The sequence below is a fragment of the Lycium barbarum genome, chromosome 2 (genome assembly GCF_019175385.1).
Source record: "Lycium barbarum isolate Lr01 chromosome 2, ASM1917538v2, whole genome shotgun sequence".
NCBI classification, from domain to species: domain Eukaryota; kingdom Viridiplantae; phylum Streptophyta; class Magnoliopsida; order Solanales; family Solanaceae; genus Lycium; species Lycium barbarum.
The window spans coordinates 82139472-82158981 of record NC_083338.1 but is presented as its reverse complement, the minus strand read 5'-3'; positions in this window follow the sequence as shown (position 1 = coordinate 82158981).

Here is a 19510-nt window from a genome sequence, read left to right as displayed (position 1 = left end):
TTACGATTATCATTCCACCACTCCGGAAAAGGCATGTTACTGGCCGTAATAATGTCCTCGGTCGTCACCCGGACATAACGCTCCAACCAGACCCGGTCTCTGTCTTCATCCATTTTTGAAAAAATCGGATTCCAGCTACGCTTAGCGAGTTTTATTACACCGCCCCGGAACAACCTCGGGGAGTATAGCCGTATGAAATGGGCCAGCGTGAACTCCTTTTTTGTATTATTGGCCAACAGCCGGAGGCGGGCCACGGTCCTCCAAACTATCGAACCAATCTGGGCCAGGGTAACGTTGTAAGTCCGGCACATATCTAAAATGACCGGATCGATCGAGGGTTCAAGCTTGAGGGTGAAAAGATAAGTATAAACGTACAAAAAGCCCTCCCAATGGTCGGTGACTGACTCATCTGGTTCGTGGGCGAAAACGTGAGCCGAACGGTTATCCCATCCGCAATTGGTCTGGACTAAATCGAGTTTGTCCTCAGTAATGGACGAGGGATACCGCTTTACGTCAAACCCTCTATCGGAAACCAGAAAATATTTCTCGACCTCGAAATCTTTGTTGTAATTAGGTTTGGACGGTACAATGTCCAAAGCAGTGGGTTCGAAGGTGACCTTTCCCTTGGGTTGAGAAGTTGGCTCGGTTCCTTGAGAAGAAACCGAGGGAACATCATGGGAGGTGGTTTCGGTGTTGGCAGACATTTGAAAATATGGAAAGGGAGATTGGGTGAATTCGAAAAAGTTAAAAAATGGAGTAAGGGAACAGTAAGAAAGAATTCAAAATGGTAAGGAATGAGAAGAAGCAGCAGTAACACACTCTAAAACAAGAACAGTTAGTGAAGAAGTTGGCAGAGTTGTTTCTTTTCACGTAATATAGGCGATGAATCAGAGGGGATAAATGATTGAATCAACAACAAACTTGATATGGAGGATGATTAGAAGTGATGAGATGAAGAAATGAAGCAGAGAATAAGGGAAATGTAAGAGATAAAATGTAAAAATGAAGAGGAAAATGGCGTTATATAGATATGGGATCGAGGCGATTTCAAACCCCAGCCAACCGGGGGATGCCACGTGTCCCATAATTAATGAGAAATGACTTGAAACGATGTGCGTTACGGCAGTTGTCAGAGCTGACCATCCGGGATGAGACACGTGGCCGATGACAGAGGGACGTGACACAACTGTTCCCGCCAAAATGAAAAGATAACAACGGACAAATGGAGCCACCGGTTTCGTGATTCATCCACTTCCCGTTACTCCGATAAAACTACGGCCCGAAAAGTGTGGGGACTATCTGTATACGGTAAAAATCGGATATATGCTAGACCGGTGAGACCGGAGACCGAGGGAAGAAAGAAACAAGAACGAGTATGGAGACTTTCTTTTGGGATCGGAGGAGTGCTTGATCCGAAGAAAGCGAAGGACATCGTTTGGTCCGGTTTCTCCATAGCCGAGCTGATCGTGGCCGTTGGTCCGGTTGATCGTGGTCGTTGGTCCGGGTGATCCGTTACACAATTGTCACGCGTCAATACCGTTCTGCCACATTGTACTACCAATCGTACGGGTGTCAGGCCGTACGACCCAACCTTATTCTTTTTAGGGTTTTTCTTTATTCAAAAGGGCTTATGTTGTAAGAGGCCCACAAGGCAAAGCTATAAATAGGAGGCATTATTTTACTTTCAAGGGTTGGCTTCTTGAGTTCTAGAACATTTGTAATAGCAAAAATATATAAATCTCTCCCTCTTAATATCTGATTTTGATCCGGATTTATTGTGTTCCTCTTTAGATTTGTTCAATCAAACGATACTCAATATATTGGCATACACGTTTAGTATAAATCATCGATTACTATTTAGATTATTTATAGCTGATCCTACTCTATTTTCTCTCAACCAAAATAGATTAAAGTTCAACCACATATCCTATACCTCACTCATAAATTTAATTGATTATCCAAATTTGGGGTAAACAACCAGGCCTATAAATATTTTGTTATATAGGTGATCAGGTAAATAATAGAAATTGAAAGAGAGAAGAAAAAGTATGAAGATGGCTAAATACCTAGATAGCCCCTTAAACTTGGCACCTTTTATAACATATACACTTAAACTTACATAGTGATCAGATAGACACTTGAACTTGGTAAAAGTGTATCTTTTAAACACTTATGCACATAAGGCCTAGTGCGTGGAGTACACTTGCTTTCATGTGTTAAATACATCAATTATTAAATGACACGTGTAATTTTCAAAAGAATTGACAATATTAAAACCACTTCTCACCCCCACCACTGCCAGGTCACTCCCTCCATTTCTTCATCCCCCCATGCTGTCCCTTCCTTTCTCTGGCAAATTAAGTTCTCTAAAAAAATGGCTTCATAAGCACAATAATGTTGCATTGCTAATTGATTTTTCTTGTATTGTTTTCTGAGTGCTTTTTAGATTCGATCTAAACAAGAAAGACTTTGATAACTATGGTAATTAATTCGTAATTGTAATAACTTCAGCTAAAACGATTTGTCAAAGTATACTTTTTTTGAATAATGAACTGAAATAGTAATAATTATTTTGGGGAAGAAAGAAATAAGCGAAGGAGTTCAGTGGTTAGAGAATCTTTTACAGAAGACAGAGTATATTGATATTTTTTCCAGCGGTGCACATATAACATAGTTGCTTTGTTCATTAATAATAACATCAAACGTCTAGAAAAAAGCAAAAAATTCAAGCATGTATTTCTTATTTATAAGAAAAAAAGAGTGCAACTGTTCACTCTTTTCAACATCATTTTTAAATTTTATTCCTAAGAAACTCAAAAATATTTTGAACTTCTATTTCCTACCTTTGAAAGACGAAATACTATAACAAATTATGAGAAAATTTAGAAAAAGTTTGAATAAGCTATTATATTAAATTACATTTTATTTTACCAAAATCTAATCAATTTGAGTTTATAGTGTAGAAAGTACATCATTATATTAGATGAGATCTTACCTTTTTTTTTTTTCTCAGGTGTAAAGGTTAGAAACTAAAGAGACAATTATGCCCACAAAAAAAAAAAAAAAAACAGGTATGCCAAAAAAAAATTACTGTTATTTTGCTGACTCAGCAATTTTGCAAAAGTTTCACGCGCTCATTCCAAATACAAAACACGTGAATTGCTAGGATGGACAAATGTGTTTAAAAATTACATTTTGGACAAGTTTAAGTGGCTATCTGGTCACTTTATAAGTTTATATGTTTATCTTACAAAACATGTCAATTTTAAGGGGCTATTTAGGTATTAAGCCTATGAAGATATTAAAAAGTGGAAGTTAAAAAATTAGGAAGTAAAATAGACATATGGTATAAAGGCACCAGTTGGTTCATATAAAGAAAGAAAATATGTCTACAATTAAAAATTAAAAGAAGATGTAAAATTTTGTGACAAAGTTGGATAGAAAAATCAGTTTCTAAACGGAGAACGGCATGATGCAGCAAAAGGGCAAAAAGAATTGATTAAAAATCGAGATTTATCGACAGCTGTTGAAAGTTGGATTGATTTAAAATTAAATAATACCACTCAATTATAGATAAATTTTGTATAGTAAAATCAAATATTTATATCATACATTATAAAAATTCTACATAAGTATGAAATTACTAAAATTATTAAAATATCATACCAGTTGAACGGTCAAGCGGCAAATAGGACAAGTGCAAAATTCAAAAGCATGTGCCCCAACTGTTTATAATGACGACAACCGCGTGTCCTTGTCCGGACCATTCTAATATGTGGGTCCCTTTTATCCATTTGTTTGCACCTCAACCCGGTGGGCCCTTCTACCAAGTTATGGTATTGTTTTCTCTGCTTATTTTCCAATGTTGTCGGGCTACACATAGAAATTGAATATCTCCACCTTTCATGCCCAATTTTTTCTTTTTCCTTTTTTCATTCCGACTTGACTTTTTTGTTTTCTTTAAAGGCATAGTTCATCAAGTTTGAGAGGATTCAAAATTCGCCATTATTTTCATTTTTTTCCATCACAATTTTTTTTTTTAAAATGACATAGAGTACCTACTTAAAATTCTTTATTACAAAAAATATATATAGTTTTCCTTATTTACAAAAAACAAAGATATTTTACGAAATATGATGGATTTTTATATATTTTTCAGAAAATATTTTTTTAAAAAATATATATTTTAAAAAAAAATTAAACTTTTTTTTTTAAAAAAAATCTTTTTGCTCAAAGGCTTGAAAAATTGCCTCAAATTTTTGTGTATGAAATGTGTATGTGTGAGCAAAATTTTTAATATAATTTTAATACACAAAATTGTGAGCTAAAACTTTAAGCCTTGAATATTGTATGAAAGTTGTTACAATGTTGTTGTAGTTGTATTAATTTTCTAGAAACCTAATATGAATTTTATATACGAAAAAACGGGAATGAAATTCTAAGTTTTGAGTGAGATATACACATTTCATACCATTCTCATACATGAAATTTTGAGCGTAATGTTTAAGCCTTGATCGAGATATACACATTTCGTACGTTTTTCATACACAAAATTTGAGCAAACTTTTTAAGCCTTGAGCAAGATATATACATTTCATACACAAAAATTTGAGCTATTATTTTAAGTCTTGAATGTTGTATCCAAGTTGTATACAATGTTGTTGTACTTGTATTAATTTTACAGAAATCTAATATGAACTTTATACACAAAAATGTGAACGAAATTTTAAGCCTTGAGCGAGATACAAATTTCATACAGTTTTCATATACACAATTTTGAGCGAATTTTTTAAGCCTTGAACGAGATATACACATTTCATACATTTTTCATACACTAAATTTTGAGCGAACTTTTTAAGCCTTGAGCGAGATATACACATGGGCAATTGGCGCGAATGCCCCTCTTTTGGGCTGGTCTTTAGATTTTGCCCCTCAAAATGGTGGTCTTTAATTATTGTCCTTCCGAGCAAAAGCAACATAGTAAAAAGACATTACTATCCCTAACCGTTACATATAAAACACAAATATCGTTATTCTCAAATCCTTCCCTTCTTTCATATCGTTAACCCAGCCCAACTTCGTTCCCAATTTTTCACATTATTCAAATCGTTGTTTCAAGCCAGATTTCTCAATTGATTTTGCTGCTACAACATCAGTAAAAGGTACAAATCTTAATTCAACTCAATTTAACGATTTTATTGAGTTTAGATTGTTAATATTTGAAAAAGATCATCTTCTACGACCTGATTATTAAGAAACAGATGACATACAACTCAGATTGAACATTGCGCATGATAAAATTAATCAGCAAAATAGAATTGATTGGATTTAATGCTTTGTTCTGATTTTAATTACTTTATACCTTCATTAAATTAGTATACAATGCTTATTTACTTGAAATTGTAATTATAGTAAATTCAATTTAAATCAGGCAATGCTTATCGATTTAAACTTGAATTAAGGCAAACTGTGTGCAAATTTAGAACCAGTGTTTTAAAAGGCGTTTTTGAGGCGAGCCTCGGGGCGAGCCCCGGGGCGGGGCGTACCAAAAATGCCTCGGGGCGATGGGTCGGGGCGCAAGTCCCCAAAGGCGTACGCTCAACAATTTGGGGCGTACGCCCAGGCGTTTGGGGCGAGTTTTTTTTTTGTTGGGGCGTAAGCCTAGGCGTTTGGGGCGAGTTTTTTTTTGTTGGGGCGTAAGTCCAGAAAACTTCTTCAAACTAAAACGAAATTTATTAAATAAGTCCTTAGTATAATGCCCAAATTTTCAAAAGTCAACATGTAATTACTCAAATATTTTAAAAAGGAACTGAAACATTAAATTTAAAAGTCAAGACCTTTTTTTATTGCTAGAATGCCTAATATATGTTCTTTTCCAATTATTTATCTTGTTTTCTACTATCTCAAAAAAGTAACGAGCAGTTACTTATACTTGTAAGTACGTATAATAGATTGTTCTAATTAGTTTTTTTGTGGGGGTGGAGTATGTATATGTGTGTGTGTATATATATATATATATATATATATATATATATATATATATATATATATATCACTTATTTATTGTTTTCTTCAATTTTTTACGTTATTTAACCAATTTAAAAGTATTTATTATAATTATATCATTTTATAAAATACTAAAAATTAAAGTCTCATGAGGCTTACGCCTCGTGCCTCGGGGCTTACGCCTCGCTGAGGCAGACATAAAACGCCTCGCCTTACGCCCCCGCCTTTTAAAACACTGTTTAGAACAAGTATGCCGGAAGAGGCAAAAGTTTAATTTACAAAAGAATAGAGTATGCCGTTACCGGCAATGTTCTGAACCAATTTCATAACAAGTATGCCGGAGAAGGCAAAAGTTCTGGTTTATATAGAAGTATAAATTAGTCCAGTTGCGTCAATCCTCTAATTGGAATAACTGTTGCAGGCATTTGATTTAAATTGAATGAAGGTAGAAGAGGTTTTCATTTTTTCTATTTTTTTTAACCAAAAACAGTTACTGCATTATCATCAGCAAAACAAAAAGTGCTTATGCCGGAGGAGGCAAAAGTTCAATTTACAAAAGAGTAGAGTATGCCGTTACCGGCAATGTTCTGAACCAATTTCATAACAAGTATGCCGGAGAAGGCAAAGTTCTGGTTTATATAGAAGTATAAATTAGTCCAGTTGCGTCAATCCTCTAATTGGAATAACTGTTGCAGGCATTTGATTTAAATTGGATGAAGGTAGAGGAGGTTTTCATTTTTTCTATTTTTTTACAGTTACTACATTATCATCAGCAAAACAAAAAGTGCTTATGCCGGAGGAGGCAAAAGTTCAATTTACAAAAGAGTAGAGTATGCCGTTACCGGCAATGTTCTGAACCAATTTCATAACAAGTATGCCGGAGAAGGCAAAGTTCTGGTTTATATAGAAGTATAAATTAGTCCAGTTGCGTCAATCCTCTAATTGGAATAACTGTTGCAGGCATTTGATTTAAATTGGATGAAGGTAGAAAAGGTTTTCACTTTTTTTTAACCAAAAACAGTTACTGCATTAAGTTAAGCAAAACAAAAAGTACTTATGCCGGAGGAGGCAAAAGTACAATTTACAAAGTAGTGGAGTATGCCGTTACAGGCAAAGTTCTGAACAAACTTCTGAACAAATATGCCGTAGAAGGGAAATACTTCTGTTTAGAAGCCATTAAAGTAAAATTCTACAAACCTAAAGAAACTTACACTTCATTAATATACATTTAAATATATATATATATATATATATATATATATATATATATATATATATATATATATATATATGTCCACAAAACATAAAATCCTAACTTCATAAGTACCAAACTACCATCATCAGTTCTAATTTCATGTGTACCTATTCCAAATTGCCCCATCGTCAACTTGGCCAGTGTGCTGGAATAACCTCTGCCTTACAAATCGTAATTCTCTTCACAGATCATCATTTTCTCTACTTAGAGCACCGTAAAGAGCCCTCAGAAAATCTATGTCGCTTTTGATATCAGCAATTTCATGAGTAATTTGCAAATTTGCAATATTAGGATGGATTTGGTTATGAAGATGGGTATGTTCATGTGCTTGCCCATGGCCACCATTAACATGTACAATATGTTGATTTTGGTTCATTTTGTATGTGATTATATCTGGTTTACAGAAGTAAAGGGGTTTTTTTTTTCCTTCTTCCAAAAGTTGTGTTGGTTTATATAGAAGTATAAATTAGTCCATTTTAAATTGGAATAACTGTTGCATGGATTTGATTTAAATTGGATAAAGACAGAGGAGGTTTTTCAGTTTCATGAAAATAACTGTTGCAATTTCATTGGAATAACTGTTGCAGAAATAGTTACTCCGTTTTTGAAGAATGCTGGTAGCGGCAGAACTTCTGATTACAAAATGGTAGAGTATGCCGTTTCAGGCATACTTCATGACTTTACATACAAAGCCTGCTGGGAAGGGCAGAACTTAAATTTTCAAAACTAACAACTTAAATACATTTCATTTTGTTTTTTTTTTTAAAGTGAATCTCTCTTTATGTAGGAAGTTTAACAAAAAAATGACACCAAGATGCATCTACGTAGCCTTCAACGGAAAATGGGACGCCGCCTACAATTATGTTAATCTGAAACCAAGCTAATACTTGTCAATGATGGTGTAAATTTTCAACAATTCACTCAACAGATATTTGCGGGGCATACACAAGATACTCAGCAAAAAGAGGCCAACATATGGTTTGACACCAGTGAGAAAACATCCAAAGGGATGCGTGTAACAAACAACATTGATCTTCACACTTGCTTGTACCTGCTCAACAACAATGACAACTTCAGAAATTTCCGTTTCATATTAGAGTTCAATTCAGCTGATGCGGAGAACAACCCATTACAAGAACATCATAATGAATCTATCCTAATGACAGAAGGACAAACCATAGAGGAAATTGACAGACAACTCTACATTGCTTATGAAGAAGACATGTCTGAAGTTGGATTGGATGACGAACAACACAGCCCTATTGGACATAACCTTAGGATTCCACATGAGCAGAGCGAGATAGTAACTCCTAACCAGACACCTCAGCAGCTACAATGGCAACCGCCAAACATTGAGCAAGTTGTAAACAATGACCTTTCTCAGCATCCAACTTCAATGAATGTTGTATCACTTACTCCGAGCATGACAGTTGACGAGACACAAACACAACCATGCAAAAAAACAAAGACACTAAAGAGGAAGAGGATACAAAATGATACACAAATTTTGACACCTAGTGCATCGATTGATCAAATAGAAGTTGGCATTTTATTCAAAGACAAAGATACCGTGAAAAAGTGCATGAATAACATTGCAATTACCCGTCATCAACAGTACAAGGTAGAAAAGTCATGCACGCAACGGTATTACATCAGATGTGTTGACCCAACCTGCATTTGGCGTTTTCACAGTTCAAGGTTCAGAGGATCAGAACTTTTCAAAGTAGTTAACTTTGAAAAGAGACATAGTTGTTCAATAAATTTCATCACCTCTGACATGAGGAATGCAACTTCAAAAGTCATAGCGGAATACAGTACAAACCTAGTACGCCATACCCTACAAGAGATAACACCCAAATTTGTCATTGAAGAAATGAGAAGCAGATATGGCTTGCACATTGGTTACCACAAAGCATGGTGTTCCCTCCAACACGCTTATAATGTCATAAGAGGAAGCCCAGAAAATGACTACACACTTCTACCGCAATATCTTCACATGATGAAATTAAGAAATCCCGGAACAGTTGCTAACATCAAATGGACCGCTGACAATAAGTTTAAGTATGCTTTTTTCGCCTATGGAGCATCAATTGAGGGTTGGGAATACTGCAGACCAGTAATGATGGTGGATGCAACCTTCTTGAAATCAAAATACCGCGGTGTGCTCATGATAGCAGTAGCAAAAGATGGAAACAACAACATATTTCCTCTCGCATTTGGTATTGCAGACTCTGAGAATAATGAATCCTACAGGTGGTTCTTCAGACACGTGAAAAAGGTGTTTGGCACGCGCAAAGACCTATCAATTCTTTCCGATCGCCACTCATCAATTGCAACTGCAATCAAAGAACTGTATCCAGATACCCAGCATAGAATATGCATCTACCACATGGAGAAGAACTTGCAGAAATATTTCCCATCCGAAGCGATCCTATCACTGTTCTACAATGCAGCAACTACCTACAAACAGGTAGAGTTTCGTACCTATATGTCACAGATACAACAAACCGACCCAAAAGATGCAGAATACATAGAAGAAGAACCACTGGAAAGATGGGCACGTTCATTCCACACCAACAGGCGTTACAACATGCTCACAACAAACAATGTCGAGACAATGAATTCTGTATTGAGGAAAGCAAGGGAGTTGCCAATAATGGCATGTATTGATTACATCTAGAACAAGCTGCAAAATTGGTTTTACCAGAGAAAATTGGACGCAACAAGACCATCCCATGACCTGACATGTTGGGCTGAAAAGATTCTGCTTGAAAAGATAAGTAGAGGCTTCACAATAAAAGTAAGTACATTTTACCAACACACACTTCAATATTAGTTTGGTGAGAAATGCATAGTTTAATTTTAACCAAACACAAAAGTTATGCTGGATAAAGGAAGAACTATGAACCTATTTTTATACTTCGTTCTGCCAGAAGGGGCAGACTCTTATTTTAACTAGCATGGAATTATGCCGGTAAGGGCATAACTATGACACTGTTTTTATGCTCACAATGAAAGTAGGTAGATTTTACCAACACACACTTCAATCTTAGTTTTATGAGAAATGTATAGTTTAAAATTAACCAAACACAAAAGTTATGCTGGACAAAGGAATAACTATGACCCTATTTTATACTTAGTTCTGCCGGAAGGGGCAGACTTATTTTCACTGTACAGGAAGTATGCCGGAAAGGGGATAACTCTCATATAATCTGAAAATTACCACAAAAAATATTACTCATTTATATTGTCAATTTCCACAGGTAGAAAACATAACTCCCGTCAAATTTGTTATGAAAGATGAAGGATATCAATACAATGTAGACCTGAAGAATATGACTTGTGAGTGCTTGGAGTTCCAAACTGACGAGTTACCGTGCACACATGCCATGGCAGTTATAGACAAAAGAAGTTTGCCAAAATCTACATACTGTGCGGACTGGTTCAAGAAACAAGCCTGCCAAGAGACATACAAAGGTGAAATACTATCAGTTGGGAATCAAGACTCATGGATTATTCCACAAAACATTATGGATATTAAAATAACGCCGCCTGATGTTAAAATAAGACCTGGAAGAAAACAAACAAAAAGATATCGCCCAAGAAAAGAATCGACAAAGTACACATACAGATGTGGTAGATGCAAGTTCTTTGGACACACTAGGGCAACCTGTAACCACAGTCCAGCTCTCAATCCATATTCAAGAAGATACAGGAAGAGGAAATTGTCATCCTAACATCACACTCTTATACATGGTTTATATGAATTTATCTTATGATTCTTGACACATAATGCACACTCTGCCTGAAAGAAATGGCAAAACTTTGGTATTACTAAGACTGAGACTTCAAGCATCTTATCACACATTTATTCTTCTGTCCGTTCTTTCTTTTATTATTTTCTTTTATTAAGTTTTTATCTTCTTGTTGCTGATAATAAAAGACTATATAATAGCAATAGATAAATGTCCATACATGAAATCTACAATTCTCTACCATAAAACATTGAGGAAAAGGAAAAAAAATCATCAACTTTAATTATCCAGTTTTATAATTTATGCCTCCTGTGACAAGTATAACAGTTTTTGCCGAGAAAACAAAATTGGTATCTCAAAGACTACATCCTGGTAAGTTTAATAGATGTATGCCTTGGGGCATAACAATATTGTTTCTGTCTAATGTTTTCAAGTTTTACATTTATGCCGGAATCGGCAAGTCTTCCGCTTACAAAATAAATAAGTATGCCGTTAGGGGCATACTTATGTGCTTTGTTATTTATACAATATTTTAAAATGCTGAAAAATTGGATAAAACATTCAGCACAATACAATTAACACTAAGTAAAATATTTCATTCTTTAATACTAAAATTTCATTCATACAAATTTTGGATTGGTAAAAAAAAACAACAACAACATAGACTAAAAATAAAAATCCATTCATACTAAAATAACAATTATGGGGTCTCAACTAATACCAATAAAATGCGTTCTGACTGGTGAAAAAAGTTAAAAGGTTTTGTCTTTGTTGCTGGTTGTGGCAAGTTCTCTGAACTTAATTTCTGCCGGAAAGGGTGGAAGTTCTGTTCATAAAATGACAAACTATGCCGACCCCGGCAAACTCCTATTACATAACCACCATAAAGTTGTGATGCAAAGGGCACAACTTTGGTTTTCAACAAAATAATAACTTTCCGTCACAAATAATCCCCAATAAATGCATTTTGGCTGGTCAATAACTTCAAAGGGTTTGTCTTTGTTGCTGGTTTTGACAAGTTTTCTGAACTTAAATTATGCCGGAATGGATAGAACTTCTATTTACATAATGAGAAACTATGCCGACCCCGACAAAATTCTATTACATAACAACCATGAAGTTGTGATGGAAAGGGCATAACTTGGATTTTCAACAAAATAACAGCTTTTATGAACAGAGAAGTTGAGATTAAAAATGAACACCATCAAATTACAAAGGGGCTTAAAGTTGAAATTTATAACGCAAACAAACTATACAATCTTATAACATTTACAAAAAACACAAGGACGCACGAAAAAAAAATCACATAGTGCAAAAATAACTAAAACAAACTATTTTTTTCCTTTCTTCACAGATCTAGCTCAACTAAAACAAATTATTTTTTTTGCTTTCTTCACAGATCTTGCTCTCTTTTTCATCTCATACTCACACTCCATATCGTTATGCTCATGATAATCACTTCCAGCTGTATCTGGTGGCGTGTCATAACCCTTTTTCAGCTTATCTTTCCCATGACAAACCAAATTGATTGACCACTCTTTCATGTAGTCCATCAAACCAGAATCATCCCAATCGGCAGGATTTTCACCACTAATCAGCATATCAGCGAACTTGATAAAAAATCGATCACAATTATAATCTCTGAAAGTCATAAAAGGGAGATGTTTTAGAACAACAGAAAAGCAAAAACAATAAAAAAAAAATCAACAAAAAACAACGGAAAAAGCTAAAAAAAGATAAGAATGAAACGTACGATCCTTGGTTTGGACAGGCAGCCCAGGTATATGTCAGATTACTGAAGTTATTGTATGATGGCATGAATAATTGAAAATCATTGACCATCAACAACTTAGGGATCATACCACAGTAGGACTCGAGAATGCGAACCAAACGATCATCATTATGATTGGGTGAGTTATAAACTACCAATTTACGCTCATCAATCATGAAAACAACAAGTACATAGTGAGAAATTGCTTTAGTATCATCATATCCTGGGCGAAAAGGAATTAATACCCTGTCGACATTCTCCCATGATATACCACATTTTCCTCTTTTCCCATACACAATATTACTCAGCAAAAATGCATCATCACTGCCGCCAGCAAACCAGTAGTAATTAACCGGGTCTTCGTAGTATCTATTGATGTCAAATTGCACAAGGTGATCAAACATCATATCTACGGTTGTGTACTTAACAACATTGGCAGCTGGAGGATGATACATCATTTTCTTCCTCAAATAATATAGCATCACATCAATATGCTGTGTTAAGGAAAAAAAATAGCGATTCAGCAATAAAGAAAAAAAAAAGCAAGAAGCAATAACTAATAGAAAAATAAGAAAAGAAAAAGTAAAAGACAATCACGAATCTCATCATTAAGCGCATAGACATCATGGTACAGCTCCAAAAAAACATCCTATATTTTGGCTCAACATCACCCAACTTATAAACTTCACTGAGTTGGTTCAACTTTCCAGGATACATTACCTCATCTTCTGCCCTGATTAAAGAAAAGGGAACAAAAATTACAAAAATACAAGCAGAAGTTTGGTTCACAGAAAGAAAATTTTATGAATAAGGTTTGCCGGAAGAGGCAAACCTTATGCTTGAAAAAGGAAAAAGTATGCCGGAAGGGGCAAGATTTAGGTTTCAAAAAGTAAAAGTATGCCGGAGTGGGCAGAAAATAACTTTCCAAAAGAGATGAGTATGCCGGAGGAGACAGAACATGAGTTTGCAATAAAATGTGAAAGTATGCCGAAAGGAGCAAGAGCTAAGTTTCAAAAAGTAAAAGTATACCGGTTTAGGCAGAAATATAACTTTGCGAAAAAAGGTAGTATGCCGGAGTAGGCAGAACAAGAGTTTGGAATAAAAGGGGGGATTATGCCAGGAGGGGAAAAAATACATAGATTGTACTTAAAAGACTGAAAAGAAAAAAAACATAAACCCAAAATAAGGAAGAAAAATGCAAGAAAGTACACAATAACTAAAAACTTACCCAGTAGGTCGAAAGCTACTTGGTAGAAGATTTTGAGGATTGATAAATTTTTTCCAAAAGGTCACGGCAAGTTTGCTTTTGAAGTAATGGAATGGGCATATCCTTCTGTACTGTTCATCCCAGTCACTTTCGTGACCCAAAAGGAAGATCGTTTCGTCCAGAATATAGCATCCATCCGGGTGCCGGGGTATCACCCACTACTTTCCTTTTTCTCTGGCGCCTTATCTTCAAGGAAGATAGCACTTCCGCCACTTCAAAAACAGGTTCTTCTTCAGCAATAGGAGGGGTTTGACTAACAGTACTCTCTTTGACAAGGGAAGAAGCGACATTTACAATATTTTCAAAGGACACATATTGAAAATTGTCCTCCATTCCTTGAGAGTTCTCACCCTTTCCATCAACAACAGTGGACTTCCTTGGAGTACTGACTTGAACCGGGTCTGCATTGGATGGTTCGCTCTTCAATGGCTCAACCGCTTTAATAGGCTCGGGCATAACACCAATATGAGGAACAACAGCGCGTTCATCACCCTCGTTAGAAACTTGAGCTTCATGTGTTTCACGTCTTATATGCTCAAGATTTTCAAGTGTTGTTTGCTCAAGATTTTGAACCATATCTCCTTTTAGTGGAGATACGATGGATTCTTCGCAATTGGCATCACCAAACTGTTCACCGCCCAATTGTTCCTCCACAACAACCTACATAAAGTAACAAATTAAGAAACAAAACATCTGTCATCAAAGCAAAAATATTAAAATAAAAAATTAACAAATTCTGCAAGTGGTAAAAGATTGAAAATTATGTCGAAACAAGCAGAAATAGGTTCACAAAAAGGAAAATTTATGAACAAGTTTCGAAAAATATGCCGGAAGGGGCAAACCTTATGCTTGAAAAAGGGAAAAATATGCCGGAAGGGGCAGGATTTGAGTTTCAAAAAGTAAAAGTATGCCGGAGTGGGCAGAAAATAACTTTCCAAAAGAGATGAGTATGCCGGAGGAGGCAGAACATGAGTTTGCATATAAAATGTGAAAGTATGCCGGAAGGGGCAAGAGCTAAGTTCAAAAACTAAAAGCATGCCAGTGTAGGCAGAAATATAACTTTGCGAAAAAAGATAGTATGCCGGAGTAGACAGAAAATGAGTTTGCAATAAAAGGGTTGATTATGCCAAGAGGGGCAAAACTATCATTTGCATAAGCAAAACAGAAAAGAGCAAACAAAGTGTTAAAAACAACAAAGTATAAATGTAAATTTACCAAAGGCAATTCAGCCTCAACATTTCCAGTTGCATTTCCTTCAGCTTGAGATACAATGGATTCATCATGATGAGGCGACACCAACGTATCACCCTCTTCTATCCTATAATCTCTGGCAGGAGATAAATCTCGTTCGAGATGATTAGAAACCACCAGAGCGTCATCTTGAATTTGCTCATGATTTTCAGGCATATGTCCTTTCGGTGAGATACGTTGGATTCTTCACGATTGGCGTCACCAAACTGTTCACCGGCAAATTGTTCCTCCACAACAACCTACATATAGTATCAAATTAAGAAACACAACATCCATCATCGAAGAAAAAATATTAAAATAAAAAATTAACAAATTCTGAAAGTGGTAAAAGATTGAAAATTATGTCAAAACAAGCAGAAGTTAGGTTCAAAAAAAGAAAAATTTATGAACAAGTTTTGAAAAATATGTCGGAAGGGGCAAACCTTATGCTTGAAAAAGGGAAAAGTATGCCGAAGGGGCAAGATTTAAGTTTCAAAAAGTAAAAGTATGCCGGAGTGGGCAGAAAATAACTTTCCAAAAGAGATGAGTATGCCGGAGGAGGCAGAAGATGAGTTTGCATATAAAATGTGAAAGTATGCCGGAAGGGGCAAGAGCTAAGTTTCAAAAATTAAAAGTATGCCAGTGTAGGCAGAAATATGTGTTTGCGAAAAAGTTAGTATGCCGGAGTAGGCAGAATATGAGTTTGCAATAAAAGGGTTGATTATGCCAGGAGGGGCAAAACTATCATTTGCATTTAGCAAAACAAAAAAGAGCACACAAAGTGTCAACTACCGGAAAAGTGTGCCAGACAACTTAGGTTTAGAAAACAACAAAGTATAAATGTAAATTTACCGAAGGCAATTCAGCCTCAACATTTTCGGTTGCATTTAGAGATTCAACTTGTTCAACATCTGTCTCCATGGGACATGTCACATTTGCTTGGTCTTCTCCAAAAACATCTTCAAATGCCACATTTAGAAAAGCATTTGCATCTTGTAATGTTTTGCGTAATTTTCTTCTCTTGTAAAACTAGATTTTGCCTCCCAACTCTGTCTCATCAACGGTTCTTTCACTAGAAATGGCTTGCACATCTTCCATCTGAATTTCTTGATTACTTTCAGCCTCAACATTAGACAAATCAACACCGTTGCCCCCTCGTCTCCGGTGGCAGTTTCAGATTCCCAAAATGCCTGTTCAAGATGAGCAATATCTTCCCCAACATGAGACTGCACCGATCTTCTTCGTTGCCCGACGGAAGATTGCTCAACATTTTTACGAGACATGGCTTGTTTAGTTTTCTTTTTAGCAGCAGCACTTTTACGAACAGATCTTGTGCTCTTGCGCCTACCCTTTTCAACATGACGAGGAGAATCAACATGTCGACGAACATTTTCAGCATCAGAAGCAGTTTGGGATTCAAAATTTAACCCTGCTTTTTGCAAAGCAGAAATTAGCTGATCCATCCGGGCCTTCTCCTTCTGTTGATTATTCAAAATCCTATCCAATTTAACATCACAAACATTTTCCAGGAACTGTGAAAATAAACAAATACTGCAAAGTGTTAAACTCAAGAGAAAAAAAAAAGGAACAAAACTTTTAGAGGAAAAACAGAGAGGACCCATGAGAAATACCTCAATGCGACGCTCTAGAGAAGAGCTTTCAGTGGATTTGCCAGCAATATTGGCATCTTCAGATTCACTTCCATCACCACTTGAATTGTCTGGAGATTCATCAACCACCCCTTTACCTCGCTATTGAAATAAAATCCATACAAAAATAAAATAAATAATGACATCAAAACAGAAAAAGAAAAACCACATTAAAAGTTGACACGAAAAGTAAAGGGCAATAAACACCATTACCTTTCCACTCGTGTACTCTTCGGATACAAGTAATTTCTTGACATTATTGAAATATGGAGATTTATTGCTGACATACGACAACATCAGAGGTTCACGACAATCGCCAATAATATCAAAATATTATTTGCGATAGTCATTGAACCTAGACCAAACCCAAACGCTAAAGCCAAAAACAAAACCAACAACACCATAATCAATGTTATGTCTGTTTATCCCTTGCTTATATATTGATTTGAAACACCTCAGGAGTTCAGCAAAACACAAAGACTCCCAATTAAACTGCTCAAACAATTCACTGTCCTCTATGTATACAATATGCTGCCACAATACCTTTTTATCAATTCTACCGCCCAATAAAACACGAAAAAGAATGTATACCTCTGCTAGCATCACCGCATCAAGGTCATCTTCAAAATCTACATTTTCAGCACTCATCACATTCTTCAAATCCCTCATTTCTAAATTCCTTTTACCATCTTCAACACAAAAATATCTTCTCAAAAGACGACTGCCATTGGTTTTGTTATATTTAGCATAGAAAGATCTAGGAGGTTCAGTAATTGATAACCAAGTGACTCTCTTAAATGATTGGTCTGTAAATGTCACAAGTTTATCTTGTATATTAAAATGCATTTCATTTGTTTCAGAACACTGAACTTTCGACAACAACATAAAATTCACCAAGATACCCGACATTTTTATATTATGTAATTCCATAAATTTCCTAAAAGGACGATTCTTCAAAATTACCAATTGTTCTTTTGTAAGAAATTTCTCAACAAATTTAACAAACTTTTCATCCCCTCGCCATACAGCACTGATGCGTGTGTCTGTCCACTCTTCCGGAGGAATATAATAGTCAGCAACTTGTCCAAATTGTCGTCTCATGATTTAGCACACCGACATGAGCAAAACATAAAATTCAATCAGAAAAAAAAGGAAAAACAAAACATAAAAAACATTACTAACAAAAATACATTACCACACTGCATTACCAAAAACGTAAAAGGAAAAAAAAAATAGAAAACCCTATTCAAATAAAATACAGACACAAACAATTGAAGGAAATAACTTATCAACAAGTAATAAAATAGTAACTAATAACTTACAGATGAAATTGAAACCCCACTAAGAGAAATCAATGAAAAAACTGATAAAGATGATATAGGAAACGTGACAAAGCAACTGCCTTCTTCAGCTTTAAAGTGAACAAACGAAAATAAAAAGTAAATTACAGGAAGAGCGGGCAAATATATATTGAACAATTTTTTTTTTTTTAAAACTGCACATGTGCTAACCACGTGACAAAACTTATGCCGAAAGCGGCATAATGTAAGTGTGTTAGGAATAAAAGTTTGTCGTTGTAGGCATAACTGTGTGGCTTTATATAGAAGTTCAAATTAGTCCATTTTAAATTGGAATAACTGTTCAAACGATTGGATTTCAATTGAATGAGGATACAGGGAGTTTTGTAGTTTTTTCTAAAAAAAAAAAAACAGTTAGTGAAATTTGAATTGAAGTAACTGTTGCAATTATTGACAAAAATACAAAGAGTTTTTCAGTTTTTTTTTTTTAAAAGCATTAATACATTTTCAATTGGAAGTAAATGTAGCAATACCTATTAGAGATATTGGGAATAAGAGTCACTTTTTCATTATCTTTTTTTTTATTTCTAGCGGAAAAAAAAAACTGTTACTACGAATTTAGAAGTATGCCGGAAGGGGCAGAACTTCTGTTTCCAATGGGCAAACTTATGCCGGAGGCGGCAAGATTATTTGGCTTGACTTTTGCAAATTAAGCTCTTTGGATTTCAATTGGATGAGGATACGGCAAGTTTTGCAGGTTTTTTTTTTTTTAAACCAAAAACAGTTAGTCAAATTTAAATTGGAGTAACTGTCGCAACTATTGACAAAAATACAAAGAATTTTTCAGTTTTTCTTTCCATTTTTTTTAAAACAAAACAATTAATACATTAATGGAAGTAACTGTCGCACTTATTCGAGATGTTTTGGAACAAGAGTCACTTTTTAATTATCTTTTTTATTTTTAGGAAAAACAGTTAATTCCATCTTAGAAGTATGCCGGAAGGGGCAGAACATCTGTTCACAAAAATGGCAAAAGTATGCAGGTTAAGGCAGACTACAATATAGCACAGTTTGAAAAAGTGAAACTTCATTATATGTACAGAAATGAAAGACCAATTTACATATACATCATTCGAAAAAGGGAGAAACACAATAACATAACACTTGCCGTAAATAACAAAAAAAAATCAATTCACTTTCCTAACTCTTCTGCAGTACAGTATATATCTTCAACAGCAGAACTCAACCGTTTCTCAACTGGAGTACTGCTTGGTGTAAG